Genomic DNA, 25838 nt, shown 5'->3' on the forward strand with positions numbered 1-25838 from the left:
TAGCATTGATGAGATCCCCCTCATTCTGCTCCTTTCCAGACTGAAAAACCTAAATTCTCTCAGTCTTTTCTTCACAAAAGAGATGTTCCAGTCCCCTCAGCACCTTTGTAGTCCTTTTCTGTACCCTCTCCAGCATGTCCCTGTCCTTGAACTGGGGACCTAGGAACTGACCACAGTAATCTAGATGTGGCTTCACCAGGGGAGAGCAGAGGGGGAGGAGAACCTCCCTCCACCTGATAGCCACACTCTCCTTGATGCACCCCAGGATGCCATTGGCCTTTGTGGCCACAAGGGCACATTGCTGGCTCATGGTCATCCCTTTGTCCACCAGGAGTCCCAGGTCCTTTTACCCAGAGCTGCTCTCCAATGATCAGCCCCCAACCTGTACTGATCCATGTGGTTGTTCTTCCCCAGGTGCAGGGCTCTTACTGTATTTCATTAGATTTCTCCCCACCCAGCTCTTCAGCCTGTCTAGGGCAAGAACCACTGTCAGATGAGCTGGTTAATGTGTAGCAGGGCCACTGACTCAGTCAGCTGGTTGGCATCACAACCCTTGCATTAATATTGCTCCTGTAGACGTGCTTTGTAAATACCATTCCTAAGCATGACTGAATTCCTGGCTGACTAAAGTACATGAGTTGTGCTAGAGGAGGGTTTGTGTTAGTCATGACGGATGCTGCATCAGCATGGCCAGTTCTGCATAGTGTATTAAAACCAGGGCACAGTAAGGGCAAATAAAAGAGTCTCTGAGAGACAGAAACCCAAAGGAGGGTGAACAGATCATAAAAAATAAGGATTGATTTTTCAGTAAGTTTTAATGCTGTGTTTTACAGCACTTTTATTTACACAGAGGTAAAGCCATCATTGCTTTTAAATCCTGAACCAAAGGGACAATAGAGCCATGGAAAAGCAAAGAACATGGAAGAGAAATGACAGGAAGGGAAGAAAGTATGGGGAGAAGGAAGGTCTAAATTGGCATCATCCAGCACTAGCCTGGCTATTTTTTTTGCTTTTGTAATTTTCTGTGGTACAAGTTTGAGATCTCACAGTTTGGAATGTTGAAGGTTTGTTTATTTTCTTGTCTTTTTTTTTCCCCTTCCCTAAGAATGATCTATACAGACATCAAAAAGGCAGGGCACAGAATGGTGGATGTTAGAAGGGTCTTCTGGGGATCATCTACTCCAACCCTGCTGAAGCAGGGTCACCCACAGCAGGTTGCCCAGGATCACAATGCCCAGGCAGTTTTGGAATCTCTCCAGAGAAGCAAGCTCCACAACCTCTCTGGGCAGCCTGCTCCACAGCTCCCACATCCTCACATAAAGAAGTTTCTCCTTCATTTCAAGTGAAACCTCCTGTGTTTCCGTTTGTGCTCATTGCTCCTGGTCCTATCACTGGGCACCATTGAAAAGACCCCAGCCCCTTCCTCTTGCCCCCACCCTTCAGCTCTTGCTGAGCATTGAGAAGGTTCCCTTTCTGACTTCTCCAGGCTAAACAGCCCCAGGTCTCTCAGCCTCTCCTTGTCAAAGAAATGCTTCAGGTCCCTCAGCATCTTTGGAGGTTCTATCAGACTCTCTCCAGTAGTTCCCTGACTCTCTTGAACTGGAAAGTCAACAGCTGGATACCGTGCTCCAGGTGTGGAGCAGTAGGAGAACCTACCTCAACCTTCTGACCACACTCTTTTTCACGTACCTCAAGATACAATTGGCCTTACTGGCCACAAGAGCAAACTACTGGCTCATGGTGAACTTCTTGTCCACCAGCATTCTCAGGTCCTTCTCCAGAGAGCTGCTTTCCAGCAGGTCAGCCCCTAGATTATTTAAAGTTCTTTGATTTTATTCATGGTGGCAGTAGCTCAGTTGGCACCCTGAAAAGGTAGGCCTTGAAGAAATTCTCACCAGACAATGTAGACATGGTGCACAGCGTGACTCATTGATAAACCCACTGAAAGAATTCCCGTATCAGGATAAGTGGTTACCAAATTTCTCTGAGTAGGGTGGCTAATACATTTTGAATTGCATGAAATAAGCTTCCCCTAGATGCTGAGGCAGCCAAAATGTCAAGGACAGACTTCAGAGGAGAATCCAAATCCCCTCATTTTACTGAAGAGGCTTTGCAGAGCTGCTGAGGGGAGCAAGTCTTGAAACGAACTTGCAGGCTTGACACTTGTTGCATCAGCAATGAATCAGCACACACCAAGCAAGGAAATTATCAATGTTTCCTGCTGGAGCAAGTAGGAAGCTGGGTTGGCAAAGAGGGAAAAGCCTGAGTCATTCAAAGGCACGGAGGTGCAGTGGCTGCTGGTTTGTTGCTGCTGTCAGGAAGCTGTGGGATGGGGAGGGGTATTTTCCTGCTAGTTATATCTAGAGTGCTTCTCTGGAACAGGAATTGTGTCACTCCCTCAGTGCAGCCAGGAGGACAGGCTAAATGTAGAAGATAACCATTTTTTGGGGGGGGGGCACATTCATATCAGAGTTCTGTGGTGTTGCCAGTGCACCTGTGACTGAGGCTGTCAAAAACCCCCAAACCCTAACCAACCAACAACCAAACCAAACCCAAATACAAAAAAAAGAACCAAAACCCCTAAACAAAACAAAACCCAAAATCAAACCCAGACAAAACCCACAGAGAGACAGAGGCAATAATATTGCAGAAGTATTTAACCAAACAATGTGACCCATCTGCCTGTTGGAATCTGCTGACTCTGTAAGATGTGCAAAAGTAGCAAACACAGACAAACCCACCACATGATGACGTCTTCTACAAACCACAGCCAGCTTGAGTATAAACAAACACTTCTTTGATTATGATACTGACCCAAAAGCAAACAAACAAAATCCCACACCCCTGTATGAGACTTCAGCTTATAAGTAATAGTTTTGAAAAACCAGATGAAGAAAATTCCTGTGTGACAGTAACCAGCTTGGATGCAAAGTTCTGGGAGGTGTGCTTGACACACCATGAGTCTGTGGTGCGATTAAGCAAGATCTGGACAGGCCGAAGAGTTGGGCAGAAGGAAAACTCATGAAGTTCATCAAAGGCAAGTGTAGGTTCCTGAACCTGGGGAGGGACAATTGCCTGCACTAATACAGGTGAAGAGTTGACCTGCTGGAAAGCAGCTGTCCAGAGAAGGACCTGGGAATGCTGGTGGACATCAAGTTCACCATGAGCCAGCTGTGTGCTCTTATGGACAAGAAGGCAAATGGTCTGCTGGGTGTGCATGAAGAGTGTGACCAGGAGGTCGAGGGAGGTTGTCCTGCCATGCTGCTCTGCCCTAGTCTGGAGTATTTGGTCTAGTTGTGAGATCCCCAGTTCAAGAGACATAGGTAATTACTGGAGAGAGTCCAACAGAAGCTCCAAAGATGCTGAGGGACCTGAAGCATCTCTGTGAGGAGAAAAGGCTGAAAGGCCTCGGGCTGTGTACCCTGGAGAAGAGCAGCCTGAAAGGGAATCTTCTCAATGCTAATCAATAGCTTAAGGGTGAGGGGCAAGAGGATGGGTCTAGACTCTCATCAGTGGTGGCTTGTGACAGGACAAGTGGAAATTGGCACAAACTAGGTCAAGGAGGCTCCACCTAAACATGAGGAGAAACGGCTTTGGTGTGAGGGTGTGGGAGCTGTGGAGCAGGCTGCCCAGAGAGGTTGTGGAGCTTGCTTCTCTGGAGAGATTCCAAAACTGCCTGGGCATTGTGATCCTGGGCAACCTGCTGTGGGTGACCCTGCTTTAGCAGGGTGATTGGAGCAGAGGATCCCAAGAGGTACTTTCCAACCCCCACCATGCTGGGATTCTGTGATTAACTAGTATTAGTTTCATCCAGGTTACTTAGCCCAACACTTCTTTCTTACCCGTAAGTATGCAACTGAGCAGTGGAAACAATGAATGGGGGCTGCTAGGTACCTTCTGCCAGGAAAAATCTGTAGGTGCTGTGGTGACTAAGAAAACATCAGCATGATTTGGGATATGTCCAGCTTTAACTAAGAAACTTGTGCTTTGAAAGAGATGGGAGAATGGTACTGTGTGGGGAATGCCTCTGGGAGAGAAATGGTTTTGTTACGTGGGATCTGAAAAATTTGAAAGAGGTTATCGGGATATATAAGGTAGGTGGAGAGGGGAAGGGGGAGATCTAGCAAGCCACTAGTCTGATGAAGTCACCTGAGAGCAAACTTAGCACTAAGCTGAAGGCACAGAGTTGACTGTGCATGTGGGTTGAAGATGTGTGAGCAGAGGATTCCCATCACACTCGGCGGTGCTAGTAGGTAAGGGAATGCAGCTTTCCTCCTCAGCCTGATAGATCTCTTGGTAAACATGCAAAGACATTTTGAGTCAAGTTTCCTAAACACAGGTAGAGGCTTTGGCTTGGTTGGGTTTGGGGTTCAGTTTGGTTTGGTTTTCCCGAACAATGTGCCAGATAGATACAGCCTGAGAGAGTTAGGGGTTTGATGAAGGTGGGACTGCTAGCAACTGCCTTTAAGCCTCTGGGTTTTCATCACATTCTATGCCACCATGTTACCGTATTTTCCTTCTTTGTGGAGAGGAACTTCATGAGCACCACAGTTGAGGTCATCAAGTTTGTCTATGAGTACTAGACACTGAGTTCTGTTCTCTGTCAGAGTGAAAGCATCATCCTCATGTTTTTCTTTCTCTAAGAAAGCAGGAGGATGCTCTTCCCATGTAGCACCAGGCTGTGGTTGTACAAGCATGAGCCTTATTGTGCTTTACATCAGTGAAAAGGTGGGGAGGTATTACACCATGCATCTGGGAGGTTCAGATTTACTAAGTCTGAGATTACTAACTGTGGGGTTTTTTTTGTTTGGTTTGGTTTGGTTTTTTTCCTTCTTCCAGCTAACACATTTGTCCAAACCAGCAAGGATCATTGTGAACGCTGTGAGAGAGCAGTGCTAGGAAGGCTGGCATAAGGAGCTGCTTCTGACCTTTGTTATTCATATGCATTTCCTTTCCTTAACCACAGAACATCCTTTTCTTGTGTCTTTTCATTTCTGTTCCTAAGGTCAGACAGAGAGTCTCAAAAGAAAGCCAAACTGAGATTAAATGGGATCAGCTACTTCTGTGCTTGTTTGTTGGTGGTAATGAGTATCATCAAATCTGCCACTTACTGGTCACTTTTGACAGCATGGTATTAAGGGAGTAGTACCATCACTGCTAGTAATGCCTAGATACAGAATCATAGAACCATTTTGGTAGGTCATCCAGTCCAACCATTATCTAACTCTGCCAATTCTGGTGCTAAACCATGTTTGTCAGCACCACACCTCTGCCTGTTTTCAACATCTTCAGGGATGGAGATTCAACCACCTCCCTGAGGAGCCTGTTTCAGTGTCTGGGAACTCATTCAGTGAAGACATTTCTTCTCATATCCAACCTAAACCTCCTCTAGTGCAACTTGAGGCCATTCCTTCTCTTCCTATCACTTGTTACTTGGGGAAAAAGAGACCAACACCCACCTGGTTCCAGCCTCCTGTAGGACTGTAGAGCAGTAGAATTGCAGGGCAGTAGTGCTGTGGCTGTAGAGCTGTAGAGCTATAGGAACTCAGCCTGTTCTGATGGCTACCATCAACTGACTCCACACCACTGTGAGGAAAAACCATCACAACTTACACCCAGAAGCACAATTCATCAGTCTTACCCTGATGTTTTTTCATAGCCAAGAACTAAACTCAGATAGTGACAGATGATGTAAATCATTATTTTTTTCCTGTAAAAAGGAAGCTAATTTGCAAGTGGAATTAAAATTGCCACTGCTAAAATAAACTTAGTACATTGTGTTATTCACACAGATGCTTTTGGTGATTTGTTTGCTTGCTTTGTTGAGCAATTTGCAGTGGGTCTCCTGCATATGAGTGCAAATTACTTTGCTGGATAACAAACGCTTTTATCTCTTCACTAAACAAAAGAGTGCATAAAATGACCATCAGGAGCATTAGTAAGTGCAAAAGCACAAGCTCCATAAAGCCATCCTAAGTACACTCGAGCAGTAATTACAGGGAACGATGCCTCCACTCCTTGCAACTTGTCATAGAACTTGAGGTAGTTCCCACTAGCTTTGGGTTTTTTTCTGCTGAAGACACAAAATAGCATAAACTTGCATCCTTTGACACAGACCTGTCTGTCTGCTTGGGAAGGAGGATTTCTTCTGCTTAATGTGGTGGCAATTTTTGTTTTAAATCAAGAGTATCAGACTGATGGTCACACAGCAGACCCCACCCCCCACCTCTGCACCATTTAAGGCTATCTGTCAAGATCATGTTATGCCAGTGGGGAAACTAATGTTAAATGACACAAGTGATTCCCAAGGAAACTAATCCTTGATGTGAACAACATAAAAGAACTCCCCACATCTGAAAAGAATTCTGATGCCATGAAGGTCAGAAAATCACACAGATGCATTGCACACCCTTCCAGCATACACTGGGAATGGTTAATTCACAGCCTGTAATGGCAGAGGCTGAACACAGAGCAGGTGGTAGATCAGAGGCATCTAACTTTTCAGCGGTTCTTGCATCAAAATATGATACCAATTGCTCCTTTTTGATTCCTTGCCATGTAAGATGGCAAGGGTGGTTGTAGCCAGGAGGGGGTTGGTCTCTTCTCCCAGGCAACCAGCACCAGAACAAGAGGACACAGTCTCAAGCTGCACCAGGGGAAGTTTAGGCTAGAGGTGAGAAGAAAAAGTTCTTCACAGAGAGAGCTGCTAGCCATTGGAACAGGCTGCCCAGGGAGGTGGTGGAGTCACCATCCCTGGAGGTGATCAAGAGGGGATTGGACGTGGCACTTGGTGCCATGGTTTAGTAGTCATGAGGTGTTGGGTGACAGGTTGGACTTCATGATCTTTGAGGTCTTTTCCAACCGTGTTGATTCTATGATTCTATGATTCTAAGTTGATAAAACTGGGACTTATCAAGATGGTTAAACAATGTATACTGCACTTACTGCTCAGGTTTTGTTTGGTTTTTTGCCTAACCTTGCCATATGCAGGAAAGCACTTGAAAGCAAGCAGATGAAAGTCTGTGTCCAATGGATTGTGTAAACTGGAAGAGAAAAGGAGGCTGAGAGGAGACTTTCTTGCTCTTTACAACTTCCTGAAAGGAGGTTGGAGTGAGATGGGTGTTGGTCTCTTCTCCCAAGTAACAAGTGATAGGAGGAGAGGAAATGGCCTCAAGTTGCACCAGGGGAGGTTTAGAAGGTATTAGGTATTAGAAGAAACTTCTTCCTTAAAAGGATTCTCAAAGACTGGGACAGGCTGCCCAGGGAGGTGGTTGAATCCCCATCCTGGAAGGTGTTTCCAAGAGGCAGAGATGCAGTGCTGAGAGCCATGGTTTAGCACCAGGCTTGGTAGTGTAGATAATGGTTGGACTGTATGATCTTAAAGGTCTTTTCCAGTTGAAATGGTTCTATGGTATTTTCCTGTGAGTCCCAGGTCAGCTAACCAGTTGTGATGCAACCTGTAAGTTTGGGATGAGTGTAAAGCTTTGATAGACTCTGCAATTACTAAATGATCATATTATTACAATGCTTTTGTGGAGGCTGGTGTGTATTTATCTCTTGCCATGTGTAAGAATGTGCTTTCATTAACTCTCAGTCCTGTATACATAACCAAGGCCACTGAACTCTGACTGCATTCTTATCATACTTTTTGGTGTTAATAGCCATGCTATGGACCAAACAGCCTGCAGCTACACTCAAACACCTTTGCTTTCTATGTCACACCCTGACTGAACCTCCACTTGGACAATTGCTTGTAATTTTCCTGAGAAAGTTACTGCCAAAGTTTAACTTTGCCCTTAAAAGGTACTGGAACATGCTTCAGGAGCAGAGCAGTTGCTGAAAAGGGGCTTGTTTTACCTGGCCAAACACAGGGCTGTTCCACAATTTCAGACAACTTTTTGGTGTTGCCATCATCAGCTCTCACTGCTCTGCTTATGTAAATCAGCCATTGCAACCGGTTCAGCCTGTCCCTTGAGAAATGCCATTGCGTACCAAAGGAAGGAGCTCTTGGTTCATTTCCACATAGTTAAATCATGCTCTGATCAGTCTCATAAGTCACCTGCTGTGGCTCTCACCTACCATGGCTGCCTTGCTCTGCAGCCTTGTAGGATAAAACAAAGTTCATTTCAAATAGAACCAGGACTGCATCTTGGTCATACTATGCAAGCCAAGCACAGGTCCATAGAAGGCCATAAAAATGATCGGGGGCTGTAATCCCTCTGCTATGAGGAGAGGCTGAGAGAATTGGGGTTGTTCAGCCTGGATAAGACTTCAGGGAGGCTTTGTGGCCTTTACATACTTAAAGAGACTTATAAGAAAGTTTGGAACAGACTTTTGTTGTTGTGACAAGGGAGATTCAGACTAGAGAGAAGGAAAAAATTGTTTGCACTGAAGGTGGTGAAACGCTGGCCGAGGTTGCTCAGGGAGATGGTAGATGCTCCATTCCTGGAACCATTCCATGTCAGGTAGCACAGGGCTCTGAGCAACCTGCTCTAGTTGAAGTTGTCCCTGCTGACTGCAGGGAGGATAGACTAGATGACGTTAGAGGTCCTTTCCAACTCCAAACTTTCTATGGTTCTATCATAAAACCGGTTTCAAGCAGGAAGCCGCATCCAGCACCCAGCTTCGCGGCGCTTACACCTGCGGCTTGTCCCCATGGGCAGTAGATGGCGCTCTTCAGATGAGGTTGCTGCAAGCATTCCATCCGCAGAAACGCGCGGAGAAGTATTTGCTTCGCAGCAAAATGTGCCAGCCGGAATCAGAGTAAGGACGAAGTCTCATCCAGAGTTCCCGGGCCTGTGTGATTGCACTGCACTACTTCCAACAGTCCCATCACTGTTTTGTCTCTCTGGTGTGAACAGATGCCTGCTTTCTCGATCTTACCCTCCAAAAGCACCTTGTAAGGCTGCTCAATGAACCTCCAAGCCCCCGGCTCCAAGCAGAGCTATCCACAGCGGCACCGGGCGGCTCCTCAGAACTCGCCTGGCCGCCCAGACGCAGCCGGGCCCTGCTGTACCACCCTCGAGCCCACCCCTCACGAAGGGTATCTCCCCTGCCCGCTGCCATGGGCAAGAGACGGAGAGCGGCTGCCACCTGCTGCCGGCAGCCGCACTGCAGCGGCTGCTGCCCCTTGGAGAGCGCCGGGAACGTCGCAGAGCGCCGGAGAGCCAGGGAGAGCGTCAGGGACCATCGAATACCAGTAGAGGACGTCGGAGCCCGTCGGAGAGTCGGAGGCCATGGAATCGTCTGAGCCTGCCGGAGCCTGTCGGACTCCCCTGCAGCTCCGCGCAGGCTGTTGGAGCCTGGCCGTGGGGACAGGGGAGTGCAACAAGCTCCGTCCGCTCCCGGGGTCTCCAGTGGGGTCTGAGGGACCCTGGTGGAGACTGCCGGAGATTCTCGGTGACCTGCGGATGCCGCTGGATGTCGCTGGACACCGCGGGACATCGCCTTTTTATTAAAAGTTTATAAGTACTTATTTTGTAAATCGAAACAATGCTCTCCTCCCTCATTTGGCACCTGTGAGGCTGCATTGGGACTCCTGTGTCCCGTTCTCGTCTCCCCAGGACAGGAAAGCCACTGTCACATGGCGAGCTGCTCCAGGCCAGCACCTAGGGAGGGAAGTGCTGCTGTGCAGCTGGGAGAAGAGAGGGCTCATGGCTGGAGCAGCTGGGCTGCTGAGCTGCCAGAACACTGGGAGGGTTTTTCTGACCCTCTGAGCTCCTCTGGCTTGAAGGTCTTTAACCCCTGTGTGGGCACAGCATCTTGCCATACCTGCACCCACCCCACTCCAGGGAGAGGCAGGATGCAGCTCCCTGTCTATAGGCCAGCACAAGAGATGCTGATGCTGCAGGCGTTGAAAGAAGTTTTCTCTAGTAGGTATGGAGTAAGTTTTTGGAGAGGAACTTCAATGGTGGGTGCAAAAGCAAAGCCAAAGATCACTAGTGAGATAGGAAACTGTCTGAACTTACAAATTGGCATCTGTGAATGCAAGGTATTTGCAACCCCCCTAAGTTTTCTGAGTACAAAATAAAACAAAGTAGTTGTTACAACACATAAACTGATCTGTTGTAATTAGTTGTTCCAACTAAGATTAATTAGACCTATTCTGTGAACTAATGCCCTGGATTTTGTGTCCAGTTGTACTTGCCTTTTTTTTTCCCTAACAGGGCACTGCAGCTCTTTCTACACCTCTTAATTACAGATGGCTTTCTCTGTTGTTTTGTGTGCCCAGTACGTTCAGTTAGTTACCTTTTTTTTCATGCAGTTAGGAAGTCCTGCAAGGCAGATTGAATGAAGTCAAAATTACACCAATGCCAACACACATTCAACACAGTGAATGTACAGCAGTCACACCAAACAGGAAAACCATCCACAGGACAAGGAAGAGGGTCTTGGATCTATGCAGAGATCAGGATGGAGTGCAGCAGGAAGCAGTTCTCCCTTACTCCTGGTGCCCTTGCTGGAGTGGAGATGATTCAATTTAAGCTATTTGAAGTGCAGCATAGTTCTTCCACCAGTGAAACGGGCAGAAGTATGAGGAATGTCTGGCAGGTTAGGCACCAACTTTTAGTCCAGTTCTTGGTGCAGGAGCAGGCAGTTCTCATTTTCCATGAACTGCTTGGTGCTCTGCTTCTCTGGACTCCATCCACAAGGGAATTCTTGCTGCAGTGCCTGAATATTTAGACATTTGCCTTATACTTTGGCCATGGTGGACTTCCCTGTGCTGCTTACCCCTTTGCCAAAATATGCACAGCTTTGGTATGCTGTATCATTTGCCAACCAAATCACTCATTGTCCCTATTTAAAAATTGAAGGAAACACTAATTGTTGGACACCTTTCTTAAAGGAAGAGCTTATGTTTTATGCAGCTCAGTTTTCTCAGTACCTTCCTCCCATTTTTAGTTTTGTTTATTTGTTTGTTTGTTTGCTTGCTTGCTTGCTTGGCTTGGTTTGGTTTGGGTTTTGTGTGTATGGCCTTGGGACTAATGTCACCTTTGTTAAACTAGTGATCTAAGCAGTGCACATGGGGACAAGCAACCAGCCAACCTACTGATGAGTTCTTGAATTAGTCACAGAATCACAGAATGGTAAGGGTTGGAAAGAGACCTCTGCAGATCATCAACTCCAGCCCCACCTGCCTAAAGCATGTAACACAGGAACACATCCAAGAGGGCCTTGAATCACTCCAGAGATGGAGACTACCACCTCTGTGGGCAGCCTGTTCCAGTGCTTTACCACCCTCAAAGTAAAGAAGTTCCTTCTCATGCTTAGGTGGAACTTCCTGTGTTCAGGTTTATGCCCATTAGCTCTTCTCCCTCCAGATTATGCAGTAAATGGATGAATACAGGGCAGGAACTAAGCAATAGTCTCGGGGTTTCCTCCATTTTAAGTCCTGGGCTGGCATAATTCCTGCTCTGTTCCTCATTCTCCACAAAGCAAAAGATGAAGCCCGTACTCAAGATCTGGTGCACAACTTGGTGCAGATCACTTTCAGCATTTAGTCCTCAAGACAGTCAATAAACATGGAGGACTCTCTGTACCTTGTTGACCTTTTGTTTCCAGTTTGTATTTTCCTTTGAAGAAAAGGACATTGTGCTTTTGTGGAATTCAGCTCCTGCAAAAGGGCTCTTTGTGTCTGCGCAGCTCCAGCAGCAGCGGCACGCAATGCTAATAGCAATGATAAGCTCATGCTGAGGAGGAGCCTCCATTTGCTCACCCAGAGATTTGTGTATCCAGTTTCCCCCTCTTTCTGATCAGCTGCAAAGCCAGTGGCAGTGTATAGAAGCAGAGGTCTGATGCATCACTCATTATGCTGAGACTAATATGGCTTTGTATTTTACTTCAGCTACAGAAGAAGTCCCGAGGCCATGGGGGCTTATCAGAAAAGCAGCAGTATGGAAACATGTATAGAGGGGGAAGGGGAGTGAGCAGTTGGAGAATAGCCAGTGCTGGTACTCTACAGGGAAAGTGGAGATCTCATCAGCAGTGCTGAGATCTCACTGGAAGCACCTTGATCTTGTAGAGTCATGGAAAGGAAACACAGATTGTTAGTTGTGGACCACCACTGGCTGTGGATTTTATATACAGAATCACAGAAACCCAGCATGGTGAGGGTTGGAAGGGACTTGGCAGATCCTCTAGTTCACCCCCCTGCTAAAGTGGCGTCATGCAGAACAGATTGCACAGGATCACAATGGCCAAAATGTCACAGCTGAAATTGGTTGCTATCTAGAACCTGCTCTCACTACCTCCATGAAAGAGCTGATGCACCAGCAGAGTAGCTGTGAAAATGGGTAGTGAGTCTTCAGCAAAAGCACCCAGCTCTTTGGAAGGTGGCCAACTTCTAACACTACATGGCTAACAAAAGCTCTTGTCTTCCACTTCTTCATGTTCTGGAGTAGCTCTGGTGAGCTCCTGTTTAATGGCAAGGTCATGGCCCTACATGCAGCTCTGGGTAAATATTGAGCTATTCTATGCAATCATTTAGCAGCCTCTGGGCTGCAAAGATTAATACAGACAGTGAAACTGCTGCCTGGTTGTCTGGAGTTTCTCTAAGGTAGAGGTAAGGAGCTCACCGTTTGTCCTGTGTGTAGCAGAGTTCTTCTGGGGTGTGACTTCAATTGTGACAAAGATATAATTTAGCTTGGTAAGATTAGTCCTGATAATGAAGCAAAGGTTATTTTGGGTGGGCTCCATATTTTACATACGTTGACTAATCATAACTGTCTTGCTGTAGCCCAAGAAGGCATCATCCAGCTGTGGAAAACAGGTTTGATAGGATTTTATTTAGTGTAGTAAATGTTTGCTTTAATTCTGGGATTTAACCATTCCAAAGCAGAGAGCTATGCTGTGATGAAGTTGAGAGAGGTGTCTCTATTGTTCCAGCTATTCCAGCTTCAATGGGACAAAATCTTAAATGAAAAATGTATCTTTCCCTGCATTGCCTCCAATTTGAGTTTATGACCATGGATAACATGAGATAGCATTTCTCAGGGAATTACCCCCTGCCCCACTGATGCTTATCAGGTTTTGGTTGAATCTCTTTGTTTTGCCATCTTGTTTTTTCCCTCTGGAGATGAAGAAAGATTGCATTAATAAGGTACTCTTGGTATAACCTTCCCTTCACAGAACATTGGGCCAGAGATGCAGAATTAGGACCAGCCATTCTGCCTCCCCTTGTTCCAGTACAGAGGTAGCTTTCCCTCTGCCAGTATGGTTGAAGCAGAGTGCAAGCAGCATTTGATCTGGTGTCAGTGTGGCTGCTCCAAGTCACAGACTAGCTCCTAGTTTTATTTAATAGCCAAAGAAACCCCTGTGTTGGGCAGAACCCACAGGGAAACCTGCTGTCACGGGAGGAAGGCAGAAGGAAGGTATGTGAAAAAGTTGGGAGAACTTAATGAAACTAAATACTTTGGAATTTAAACCAAACCCCAGCCTAAACACATTAAAATAAACAGGAATGTATCCTCATAGGCATAGGCTGTTTAGAAATCTCACTTATTTCAGGGCTTTGTGTTGATTTTTTCTCTCTTTGACCTGACTTAACTTTTTTTGAACAGTTTATGACAGCTGAGCATCCAACAAATTTTTTATGTCCGGTCCAGATCCTCTTAGGAAAATGAAGTTAATTTATTGAGCAATTATCCCATGGCCTGAGATATGCCAGCTTGATAGTGAAACAATAAGTGTTGTCAGAAATGGAATGGAATGGAATGGAATGGAATGGAATAGAGTAGAATAGAATAGAACAGAATAGAATAGAATAGAATAGAATAGAATAGAATAGAATAGAATAGAATAGAATTAACCAGGTTGAAAGAGACCTTTGAGATCATCAAGTCCAACCTATCACCCAACACTATCTAATCAACTAAACCATGGCACCAAGCACCCCATCCAGTCTCTTCCTAAACACCTCCAGTGATGGTGACTCCACCGCCTCCCTGGGCAGCTAAACTTCCTCCCCCTTCCCCTCTCCCCCAAGGTATATAAAGTCATATTGTCTATGCTATCAAGAGTTCTGGGAACTTCTTTAAACAGAGTCTAAACTAGAAAATTAAACTCCTATCAGATTCTTTAGGCCATTTCTGACCAAATGGCTGAGCTAAATTTGCCTCTGCAGACCTACAACAGTCTTAATATTAAATATCTCAGGCAGACTATATGATTTCCTCAACAGTTTCTCTTTCAAAAGTCTTTACCTCTCCTGCTGCTGGTAGAACAGAGGGAAGCTGCATTTACACAGGGAACCGTGCTATGTTATGGTCCATCTAGTTACTGTCCTGCTGACCTTGCCCTCAAAACCAGACCAGTGGAATAATGTACAAGCCTGTTCTGAGGTAGCTTCCAAATTTACTGCAGGTCACAAAGGCTGCCAGACTTGGGAGGAAAACAAGCACTAGGAGTGAGAAGACTTGTTTGGCTCACCCATTCTTTATGATTCAACACAAGGATGCTGAACAAAACAAAACAGGGTGACTGAACAGATGAGCTGAAGGCAGAGACTGATGGTGATCCAAGTCACCTCCCACTGAGCCAAGCTCACATCCAGAAGCCTTCCCCTGTGTGATGGTGAAGGCTGGGAAAGTTCCCTTCTGCTGTCATCGAGGCTGGGGTGCAAGCACCTCAAGCATGGTTGCCAAACTGCACATTGGCAGATTGTGCAGGAGACCTGCAGCATTTTGAGGGAAACACTTAAAAGAAGCAGCAGCTCCCACTGAGAGACAAACTTGGCAGAAGAGAGGAGTGCTGTTCTTCACAGAGGAACATCACACCAGCAGCACATCTCCCACTGAGCTTTTGTTAGCATGCTCATTTGGGAAAGACAGACATGGTCTGGCACACCAGCCTGGCAAGCTGCTGATCCCTGGATGAAACTGTTGCCAGGTGCAGTGAAAAAAAGCTTCCAAAGTTTTCCCTTTTATCCAGGTTGCAGCCATCCCACAGGCACAGCCCCAGATCACATTGTGCCTCATCTCATCTCCCGTGGTGTGCTTTCAAGACATAGATCTCTGTCTATCGCAAGTTTGCCAGCAGACCCCCAGATGCTTTCTCCTCTTGCAGACACTTCTGCAGACACTTGCTAGGTTTTTAGCTTTGGCTGTATGGAGCCTCTTAGCCCAGTTGTCATTTGGGTAGAAAAAGCCAATAACAACTATCTTGGATTTTGTAGGATGCCAGCTTTTGTCTCCATCTCTCACAATGTCTTCTCAGCACTGCTTTTGCATTCTGCAGACCATGAAGTGAGTAGGATGTGATGCAGATGACCACCCCAGATGCAAGAGGAGAAATCCCCACAGCTTTGAGAGAAGTCTTTTCTAGTGATCTGTTAGAAAACAAAGAGGAAAGCATGCTTAGATAAGTGAATGCTTCTAACCTGGAGCCTCAAACTAATGTCTGACAGCTGGGGGTAAGAATAGCAACAGATCCCACAGCCAATGTGACTTTCACATCTACTAGAAACCAGTTGCTCAGGACAAAGATAGTAATATCCACTCATCTTGAATGAGGAAAGTAAGCAGATTCTTTGCATGTAATTTCACACATCCAGGGCGGTCTTTCTGCTTCATCCAGTTTGTGGGTGCTTGTTTAAACCCAAACTTTCTTTTCCTAGAGGAAATAATCCAAAAGAAAACATCTGGCTCCTCTCCTTCTCCACCTATCCTGCTCAATGGAGATGTATGATGAGTGAGAATACAGAACATAGTCCTTCACCTCCATCCCTCCCATTCTTACAGAAATACTTGCAACTCTTAAGCCTCCACTGAGGTTTTGTTCTGTTGTTGTTTTGGGTTTGGGTTTGGTGTTTTGTTTGTTTGTTTGTTTGTTTTGCTTTGTTTTAATGGCAAAAAGGGAAAACAAAATATATTTTCCAGCCAGCTCCTTTTTTAATATATTAAAGAATAGAATAGAATAGAATAGAATAGAATAGAATAGAATAGAATAGAATAGAATAGAATAGAATAGAATTAACCAGGTTGGAAAAGATCTTTGAGATCATCGAGTCCAACCTATCATCCAACACCATCTAATCAACTAAACCATGGCACCAAGCACCCCATCAAGTCTCTTCCTAAACACCTCCAGTGATGGTGACTCCACCACCTACCTGGGCAGCCCATTCCAATGGCCAATCACTCTTTCTGTGAAGAACTTCTTCCTAACACCCAACCTAAACCTCCCCTGATACAGCTTGAGACTGTGTCCTCTTGTTCTGGTGCTGGTTGTCTGGAAGAAGAGACCAACCCCCACCTGTCTACAACCTCCCTTCAGGTAGTTGTAGACAGCAATATCTTATGTCTTATCTCTTATCCAGATTTAGTGATCTTTTCCCACAAGTGCCAGCAATATGAGAACTCAGAAATGCAAAATCAGAACAACTGAGTCAGTTACATGTATGGCTTGCACAGGAAATTTACCTTCTTTAGAAGAAGGATGAAGGATTTGGGAGGAGGAGAAGCTAGAGGACAGAAAGTGAAACAGACATCTTTGCTCTGTTGTCAGATATTTTCACCTTTGCAGAGACAAGGCAGTAATGTGATCTTCTAGATCCCTGGTTTAATAATCTGTTGTGCCCTGTTTTGTGTTGGGAAAGCAAAATGTTCTTAGGAGGAAACCAGGATGATGTGTGCATATCTTCTAGTTATGGGATTTATGCCACGTCTTCTGTACTGCCATTTTCCATGGATCCCCGGAAAGTATGCAGTGGTGGTGCAGCCTTGTCCCTCACAGTCTTGGGAATAGCCCTCAGCTTAACTTTGAAGCAACAAACACCTCAAGGGGTGAGAAAAAAGTTCATCTTCCATGCCACGCACTAAATCATAGAGACTTAGGGTAGTTTGGGTTGGAAGGCGCCTTAAAAATCATCCAGCTCCAAGGCTCCTGCCATGGGCAGGGACACCTTTCACTAGAGCAGGTTCCTCAAGGCTCTGTCCAGCCTGGCCCCAACAGAAGCACTAGTTAGCATAATTTGGGTTATAACAGCAGATCTGCTAGAAGGAAAGGGAGACCTCTGCTTCTTTGCAGGGTATCCTCCTGCAAGGGACTGACTTGTTGTCCAAGTGGCTTGGTGCCCTCATGGTAACTTCCACAGGAGGCAAACAGAGTGCTGGCAGCACACATGCTACCACAATGGGAGATCCCCTTCAGAGCTTGACAAGCCCTGGGTGTCCATCAAGAGGACTGCCTTGTGCTTGTTTACAGGTAAAGCATTAAGATTTATTCAAGAAGTGACCTGCTTACCAAGAATGCTGCAGGAGAAGGGGGCCAGGTTAAGCCAAAATGACAGTGAAGATGGTGAAACACTGGCACAGGTTGCCCAGAGAAGTTGCGGAAGCCCCATCCCTGGAAACATTCAAGTTCAGGCTGGATGGGGTTGGAGTAGATGATCCCTTAAACATCCTTTAAAGGTTCCTCCTTAAAGTTTCTTTCCAATCTAAACCATTCTGTGGTTCTGAGATTTTGCTTCCTCTCTTGTAGGGCCCCAGGAGTGTTTCCCTGTGGAGATAACAGAACTGTGAAAAAGTGCATGCTTATGGGAAACAATAGGAAGTCATCTTAGGAAGGCCTTGTTCTCTGATCTCCAGGTGCTACTTTACACAAGTTTCCTGATGCTAAAGGAAATGTCAGTTTGGTGGGTTGCAGCTACCTAAGGACTTCTCCAGCTGAGAGGAATCCTCACATAGTGCATGTTACAGCAGCTGTAGCAAATCCTGTGCCAGGGCTGTGCTGGGTTTCTGGATGGTGTATGTTCCAAAGAGCCTGGAAAAGCTAAGAAGGAATAAGCAGTGAGATTAGGAAATAGACTGTTAGATTTGCTAGGCTTTGTGTGGTGACCTCAGGCTGTGCTGCAGACCTGAATAGTCCTGGCTTTGATGTGATGCTCCTTAGAATCATAGAATCATTTTGCTTGGAAAAGACCTCAAAGATCATCAAGTGCAGCCATCAACCCACCACCACCGTGCCCACTAAACCATGTCCTGAAGTGCCGTGAAGTGCCATGAAATGCTACAGGGTCTTTGAACCCCTCCAGGGATAGGTGACTCCACCACTTCCCTGGGCAGCTTGCTCCAATGCCTGACCACTCTTTCAGTAAAGAAATTTTCCTGATATCCTAATTAAGACTCCCCTGGTGGAACTCAAGGCCATTTGCTCTCATCCTATTGCTAGTTACTTGGGAGGCCATCAATACCCACCTCATTCCAACCTCCTTTCAGGTAGTTGTGGAGAGTGAGAAGGTGTCTCCTCAGTCTCCTCTTTTCCAGGCTAAACAACCCCATCTTCCTCAGCTGCTCCTCACCAGACCTGTTCTCCAGACCCTTCACCAGCTTTGTTGCCCTTCTCTGACACGCTCCAGCAGCTCAGTGTCCTTCTCAATGTCCCTGGAGTCCCCAGTCTTCAGCCCTCTAGCAGTGCAGGTGAAAGGAGTGCTGGCACATCAGCTGGCTTTTCTGGAGAAGGCTAGAACTTCTGTAGCCCTCATCAGAGGAGAAATGCCCCCAGCTCCTCTCTGTAGCTTGAGGCCATCCTGCTGAGCAGCGTCCATGGGCACTGCATCACCATCAGGCACTGGTTTCCACAGGGCACGAAGCAAATAGGAATTATTGTTGTGTGGAAAACAGTTTACCCAATCGCTCTGAACGTCACGATCTGGGAAGCCACTCTTTGCTGGGCTGAAGAAAGAGGCATTCATTTAATAAATTATGAGCAGGGGCCTGACTCAACACACAGCTTCTTAATAGCACTTGGCAGTGCTCCTGCTTGTGATGATATCCTTAATGCGCCTGCTACTGAATAAGTAATAGATTTTCCCTGATGTGACTGCACATTCTGCTCAACTCATTTTTTCCCCTGGCCATTCAGGCACTGGCTGTCAGACAGCAGGGTTGTTTTGTTGGAATGACCCATCTTGTAGCCTGTATTTCTTTGTGGCTTCTATTCATCACCAGGGTGTTGTGTGCTTGCAAGAGGAAAATTTCGTCCATGATCTTGAGAAGCATTTGTGTAGTGTACAGCATGAGCAAAGTCACATTGATCCTTACAGATATTTGTGTGTGTGTGTGGAAGGGCTATGCTAGATGAGTCACAGAATGATAGGTGTTGTAAGGGACCTCTGCAGATCATTCAGTCCAACTTCCCTGCCAGACCAGGTTTACCTAGAGCAGGTTGCACAGGAAGATGTCCAAGAGAGTTTTGAATGACTCCAGAGATGGAGACTCCACCACCTCTCTGTGCAGCCCATTCCACTACTCTACCACCCTCAAAGTAAAGCAGTTCCTCCTCATGTTTAGGTGGGACTTTCTGTCTTCCACTTTGTGCCTGTTATCTCTTGTCCTGTCACTGGGCACCAGTGATCCTTGCACATTAGCTTGCTAATTTAAGAGGGACCTTTTTTTTTTCACTCTTGTAATGGATTTTTTTGTGTGGAGCCAGTTCTGCTTGACTCTGCATATTACAAAGGAAATTCTGGTCCTTGGTGCTTGTACAAATTAGAGTTGCAGCACCTCTCTTCCTTTTTTTCATTGTAAACAACTAGGTCCATTTGAACACACATCAAAAGTCATTTTCTGGGTAAGCTTCACCTGAGTACCTAGCCAGAGGAGGAATCAGTGTTGGATCTACTCCTTGTATCTAACAGGTTGTTAGCAAAGGTACTCACTGATATAGGAGACCTCCATTCAAAACTTGCCTTTGAAAAAATTGACCTATATTTCCCAAAGCCCAAGACACTGCACTAATTTCTGGAACCTACCAGGTGAAAGTCCTAAGTCACTGAGCAGTAGGATCTGGTGATGTCCTCTGCACACATCCTTGGCGGCACAGGGTGACCAGTGCATGGAGAGCACACTCCTTGGTTTGAGTCTGGCAGATGAAATTGCCAGATTCACAGTGTTTTCATGTAATCACAGAATGGTTTGGAAGCGACCTTAAAGATCTAGTTCCAACACCCTGCCATTTGCAGGGACTCCTTCCACTAGATCAGGTTACTCAAGGCCTCATCCAACCTGGTCTTGAACGCTTTCAGGGAAGGGGCATCCACAACCTCCCTGGGCAACCTGTTTAGATGTCTCACCATCCTCACTGTAAAGAATTTCTTTCTAATATCCAGTCTAAATCTTCCCTCTTCCAACTTCAATTCATTCCCTCTCATCCTAGCCATTGTAAAAAGTCCATCCACAGCTTTCTCGTAGCCTTCTTCATTTACTGGAAAGCTTCTATAAGGTCTTCCCAGAGTCTTCTATTCTCCTGACTGCACAGCCCCAACTCTCATAGCCCATTTTGAGGCTCTTGATGGGACCTAGACATGTACTAGATACCTAGTGACTAGGTGCTTTTGGGCAGTGGTGCAAACACTTGAGCAGTGGTATTATGTGAAGAAGGTACCTGAGCCATTGCTGAGTATCTTTCCTAGTTCTTGGAAGCAGCCTAGACAGGTTAATGTGGTGTTTCACTCTGCTACTGTTTTGCCTTCTGGAGAGGAATCATCTAATGGTTAGGGAATCCCCAGACTTTGCTGGGCATCTTCCATTTCCAGGCTTACCTTACAAAACAGCATGCGGCATTATGGTAGCATGCCCTTACACAGCAACAGGGTTAGCTGTCACTTGAGGGGTGGCTTTCTGACTGTCAGTGACATCTCAGCAGTGTCTCTAAACATCCAAACTCCGCCTGGAAAACCATTTTTCATGCTCCTTAACACTTTTCATTCATTCTGTTGATGTGCTCTTCAAGTAAGAAACCTTATTTGCACTGTATGAGCAAGAAGTTCAGCGCTTGCCAAAGTCAGCTTTAAAATCAGGAAAGTTTTGGTCCCTTGTGTAAAAGTGCAGACAAAACTACTCCCTTTGATGCTGTGCTCTTCTATTGCTCTTCCCTTTCTTTGGAAATGCCTGATGCCAACAAGGAAATGGGTTCAGCTAACTTGGGCTCGAAGAGCTAGCAAGGGAGATGCTCACGTTTGGTATAAATGTGCATCCCGTTTGCCTGCTGATGAATTATTTAAGTCCCTGCTATTTCTGGTAGCTGACAGCAAGCTTTGCTCTGCTGCTTTGACAGGAGAAGCAAAGGAATCTGGGGGAAGTGACCAAGGAAGAGTTAAAATTTATTTTTACTAGTCAGGCTGCACTGGGTTGCGTTTTGCTTGGTATTTGGCAGTCCTCAGAGATGTCACCTGTTACTATAAATAACAGTCACGCTGCCAGGATAACTGTTCTTCACCCCTCTGGCAAAACCAGCCATTTTTTTAGTTTACTTTCAAAATCTGCATTATTAAGGCTGCTGTGTGTATTTGGGCTCTCAGCACAGGCAGCTTTCACACTAGCCTCATGTTGCTGTTCCTCCATGTGGTATTTGTACTCAGAGATGAATTTCACATAGTAATGCTGGAAGCTCCCACGCACCACAGAGAGATGCAGATGGGGCTGCTACTGAGCTGGCTGGCAGAGCTGGGGCTGCTCAGAAGCTAGTGAGCAGAGGAGGGGTAGGAAATGGTTGGTGTGCTATTTTGGTGACTCCAGGTCTCCTGAGCTCTGCTTCATGTCCTCTCTCCGAGTCCTGAAGCCATCACAGAGGTTAGTTCATGAGATAGAGATTAGCTTAGGGTCCATGTGCAGCCTTACTTTTCATGCGCTTCTGCTGCCATGCAGCCACGCCACCATGCAGAGGAACAGATCTGGCTGTAATACATCCATGGGAAGGGAGAAAATAAAGATGTCTCAAAGTACACAGACATTACTGCCAGCACAGGGGTGTACACAGGAAAATATCACAGGGGAGAGGATGAAGCTACTTTATTTTGGTGGTAGAAGCCTGCATTAAGACAGTTTAAAATGGTTATGGAACTGACCGACTGAGAGATGATACAGGTGCCTTTTAGGTTGTCTGCATGCAGCTTGGAAGTGATCCTGTGGATGAAAGTATGCTTAAATATATTCCTTTTTATTAATAAAAACATATGTACCATTAAAACCCAACACTGATAATTTATCTGGCAATCTTTGGCAGGGAGAAAAATACCTCTCTCTATATATAGATATCGATATCTCTGTGTCCATATGTATCACTTAATGTGTGCAATAAGCACCAAGTAGTCTTGCCAAAGGATTAGAAAGTGGTTTACAAAGACTAATCAGCTCGCTCCTGGGGGGTATTCAGCATCTCACTTCTACAACTGAGCTTGCACAGTGGATATTTATGAGTCTCACCCAAAGACAATTGAGTCAGAGAAACTTCTTGTCTCATTTCCCTGGGCTTGCCTGAGGCCAAATAATGTCAAGAGCAGAGCAAAGGACTGACTAAATTGTCCAGATGACCCATTTCTATTTTCTGCTTCATAGGCACCTCCCTTTTGTGTGTGCCATTAGTGGAATGATGGTGTTACAGTGACTGTTACTTCTGATGAAGGTCATCTTAGCTTCTTAAAAAAGCTTGGTTTTTTTTTTTCTTTTCTTTTTCCAGAAGGCACATAACAATACCAGCTATTCCCTGGGATGAAATTCAGTCTGAGGATGGTTACAACAGCCCTAAATGAGCATAGCCCATTTCTTCCTGAGTTAAAGAATGCCAAAAGAGCACTTTTGTGGTTTCACATGGGGCACTTAGCTCTTCTCTCAAATAACATAAAGTGGCTTTGAAAATGTAATTGATAGCATGAACTTAGCTTTTCTAGTACTGAAACAATTCAGTCTGCAAGAGAATCCAGAAGGAATGTTTTCTGCTGGGAAACCACCCCCAGCCCAAGTTGAGGGTTCCCATGAACTGCAACATGGGGCTCTCCAGGCAGCACTAAGCAACCACTGGAGCATGTTGCAACAGGCTCCCTTGCCACCTTCAGCACTAATTGTGGTATTTGCTGTGTTGGGAAGAATATTTGTGACCAGGTTTCAGCCCAACAGTTGGGTCAGGACTTAGGAAAAAAAAAACCCAGTTCCTGTGAGCTTCAGTGAGTGATGAAGCAGCAGCAGGTCCTGGATGATTAGTCAGATTTCTTTCTTTCCATTATTTGTGAAGTGAGACAGAAAGCAGGGCACAGATTTTTGTGCCTACCTGCAGGTGAAGGCATTTAACTTCCATTGGATAAATCCAAGAATAAAATCTTTGAGATTTTTAGATATTTTTTTGTGTAATATATATAATCTTATTTTAAGCAAAAAATTATCTAAAGCACCTGAATGATGTGAAGCTAGAATGTCACTTGCTTATATGTTTGATCTCACAGAAACTCTTATTGTCTCATATCTTCAGGGGACTTGCTTCTGATTCATTCTGGCAGTATATGAAGAGCAGAATTGTCAGGGTATATGAAAAGTGCTAATTTGGGTCTCACTGTGAAAAAGGGGGCAGGATGTGACATCTGGTAATTGATAACTTCATTTGCACGAAGCCATTTCTCAGTGCTATGGCAGTTTTAAAGTGCCTTATAGTCATAGCTCCCCTCGATTTCAGGGGATGACCCTCACAGCCGCTTTTGGAAAGCAGCTGGGACTTTCTGAGAGTGAAATATTAGAAAAGTGGGAGTCTGAAACAGTGTCAGGAAACAACTGGTGTGAAAAAAAAAAAAAAAGCTTCTGTGTTCCTTACTATTTGCATGCCCAGTGAGGGATGATCGCCTCACATTTGGGCCAGGTTTGCAAGCAAACTAAATACACAGAGGCAGGAAATAACGGCGCAGGCTTTGTGCTCCTACCTGTCAGCAAAGCCTGGGGGTACAATTGCAGTGATGAAGGAGGGTGATGAAAGCTGTAATAGTAAAGTGAGGCAGTGGGGGAAAGCCAGAACAAAACATGTGACAGACCCCTAGCAATATAAGCTGATAATCTGGGGGAAGTGAATTGATGTATTGGGGATGGAGGAGTGTGTGCTAAGTGGTGAGAGGGGGAGGGAGAACCCATACTCTGGCCACCCTGGAGACATTCCAGCTGAAGCTTGATGGGGCTCTGAGCAACCCGATCTAGTTAAGGATGTCCCTGCTTACTGCAGGGGGGGGTTGGATTACATGACCTTTAAAGGTCCCTTCCAATCCAAACCATTCTGTGATTCCATGATCCTCCCAGTTTTCCCTCCTGCCTTGTCCCCAGTTGTCCTGAACAGAGGGAAGTGAAAATGAAGCTTTCTGGCCCCTTTCATGCACAGGATCTGCTTTTCTTTTCCTTTCTTTCCGTGTGTGTGTGTGTGTGTGTGTGTGTGTGTGTGTGTGCAGCCCTGGGCATAATAGGTGTTGAAGAGTCTGTTAACAACAGAGATTTGTACACCTAATTACTTCTGCACTACACTAAGTGTTTGCCCACAATGTCAATGACACACACCCCCCTCCACCCCCCCGGACCTGTTTTCTAAACCAAACTCACACTCTTTGTGTGCTCAGTGCTTTTGTGAAGCTTTCCCCCCCTCCAGCCCTCTCCTCCCCAAATTCTCTGTCTTTTGTATGGAACAAGAGCTCAGGAAGCAGTGACACCAAGCACATTAAGTACTGCCATGGCCTAGCTCTCTGGGGAGCACAGATGGGGGCTTCAGCTGCAGCAGGTGCCGAGAAGACAGATCCCAACTCAGGCAGAGAATGATTGTGCATCCTCTCTATGGGCCTATTGTTCAGAGGCGTCCAGCTCGGTCACACGCTGCACAGGGCAGCGGTGATGCTGAGGGGGTGTGTGAATTCAATTGCTGCTTTTAATTTAGGAAATGAAAAGGATGTTCTCCCATCACTCCCTTCCCAGAATGCAGCACATACGGGTTTCACGACCGGCTCCACAGTCAGGCTGTGTTTGCAGGAGCTGGGGGTGGGGAGAGAAGGGGGGACAAGCTGATTATTATGCTCACACATAGATTTTTCTATCCTCTTTCTAAGGGAGGTCTGTTCATTTTGTTGTGGTTAAAGAAAAGGGTCAGGCACTAAGGTTAAAACTACTGCTCCACAAGCTGTAATCCAAACTGCATTTTTGGCTGCATTGAGTGTAGAGCTGGCCAGCCATGCACTGGACACAACAAACAGCAGAGATGGGGGTTTTCAGCTGTAACTGACACTTCCTTGGACAGACTGTGAAAATAGGCTGCAGTGAGTGTGTCCTGCAGGCCTCAGGGCACCTGGGGGTGTCACAGTCGTGCTCCTGGCACGAATGAATGGGCTGAATGGGCTTAGTTCAACCCAGAAGCTCTCCCATCATCTCTTCTATTGGCACATTTATCTGTAAAGTAAGAGAGAAGTCAACTCAGAATCATTAAGATTGGAAAAGACCCCTAAAATTGAGTTCAACTGTCAATCCATGGCCATAAAACCATGTCCCATACTGCCTTGTCCACATATTTCTTGAACACCTCCAGGGATGGTGACTCCAGCAGCCTGGGCAGCCTGTTCCAATGGCTGAGAACTCTTGCAGGAAAGAGATTTTTCCTGATCTCCAACCTATACCTTCCCTGGTGCAGCTTGGGACTGTTTCTTCTTGTTCTATCAGTAGTTGTGAGAAGAGATTAATCTCACCCTCCTTTGAGGGAGGTTTAGAGAGCCATATGGTCACCCCTCAGCCTCCATCTGCATCTCTGGAGGTGCGTGTGCACTCTGCCTTTTTGAAGGTCCTCACAAGAGCAGTGTTTTCAGCCTGTTCAGTGGCCAAACACTAAGTGGACAATAGAAAACTTGCTTTCTAGACCAAACTTCAGGTTCCAAGAGTCATACTGGTACAGGCTGGAAAAGCAAGCCAAATAGATGATACTGCCTCATGGTGACCCTTTTTGTGTGAGATGAGGGAAAGGGGGTTACAAAATTCTGAGGCCTAAGAGAGAGGGGGCTGCTGCCAGCATGGTGGGGAAAGAGACAGAGCAGCAGGGCAGGTGGTTGACATTCCTGC

The sequence above is a fragment of the Dryobates pubescens genome, chromosome 4 (genome assembly GCF_014839835.1).
Source record: "Dryobates pubescens isolate bDryPub1 chromosome 4, bDryPub1.pri, whole genome shotgun sequence".
NCBI lineage: Eukaryota > Metazoa > Chordata > Aves > Piciformes > Picidae > Dryobates > Dryobates pubescens.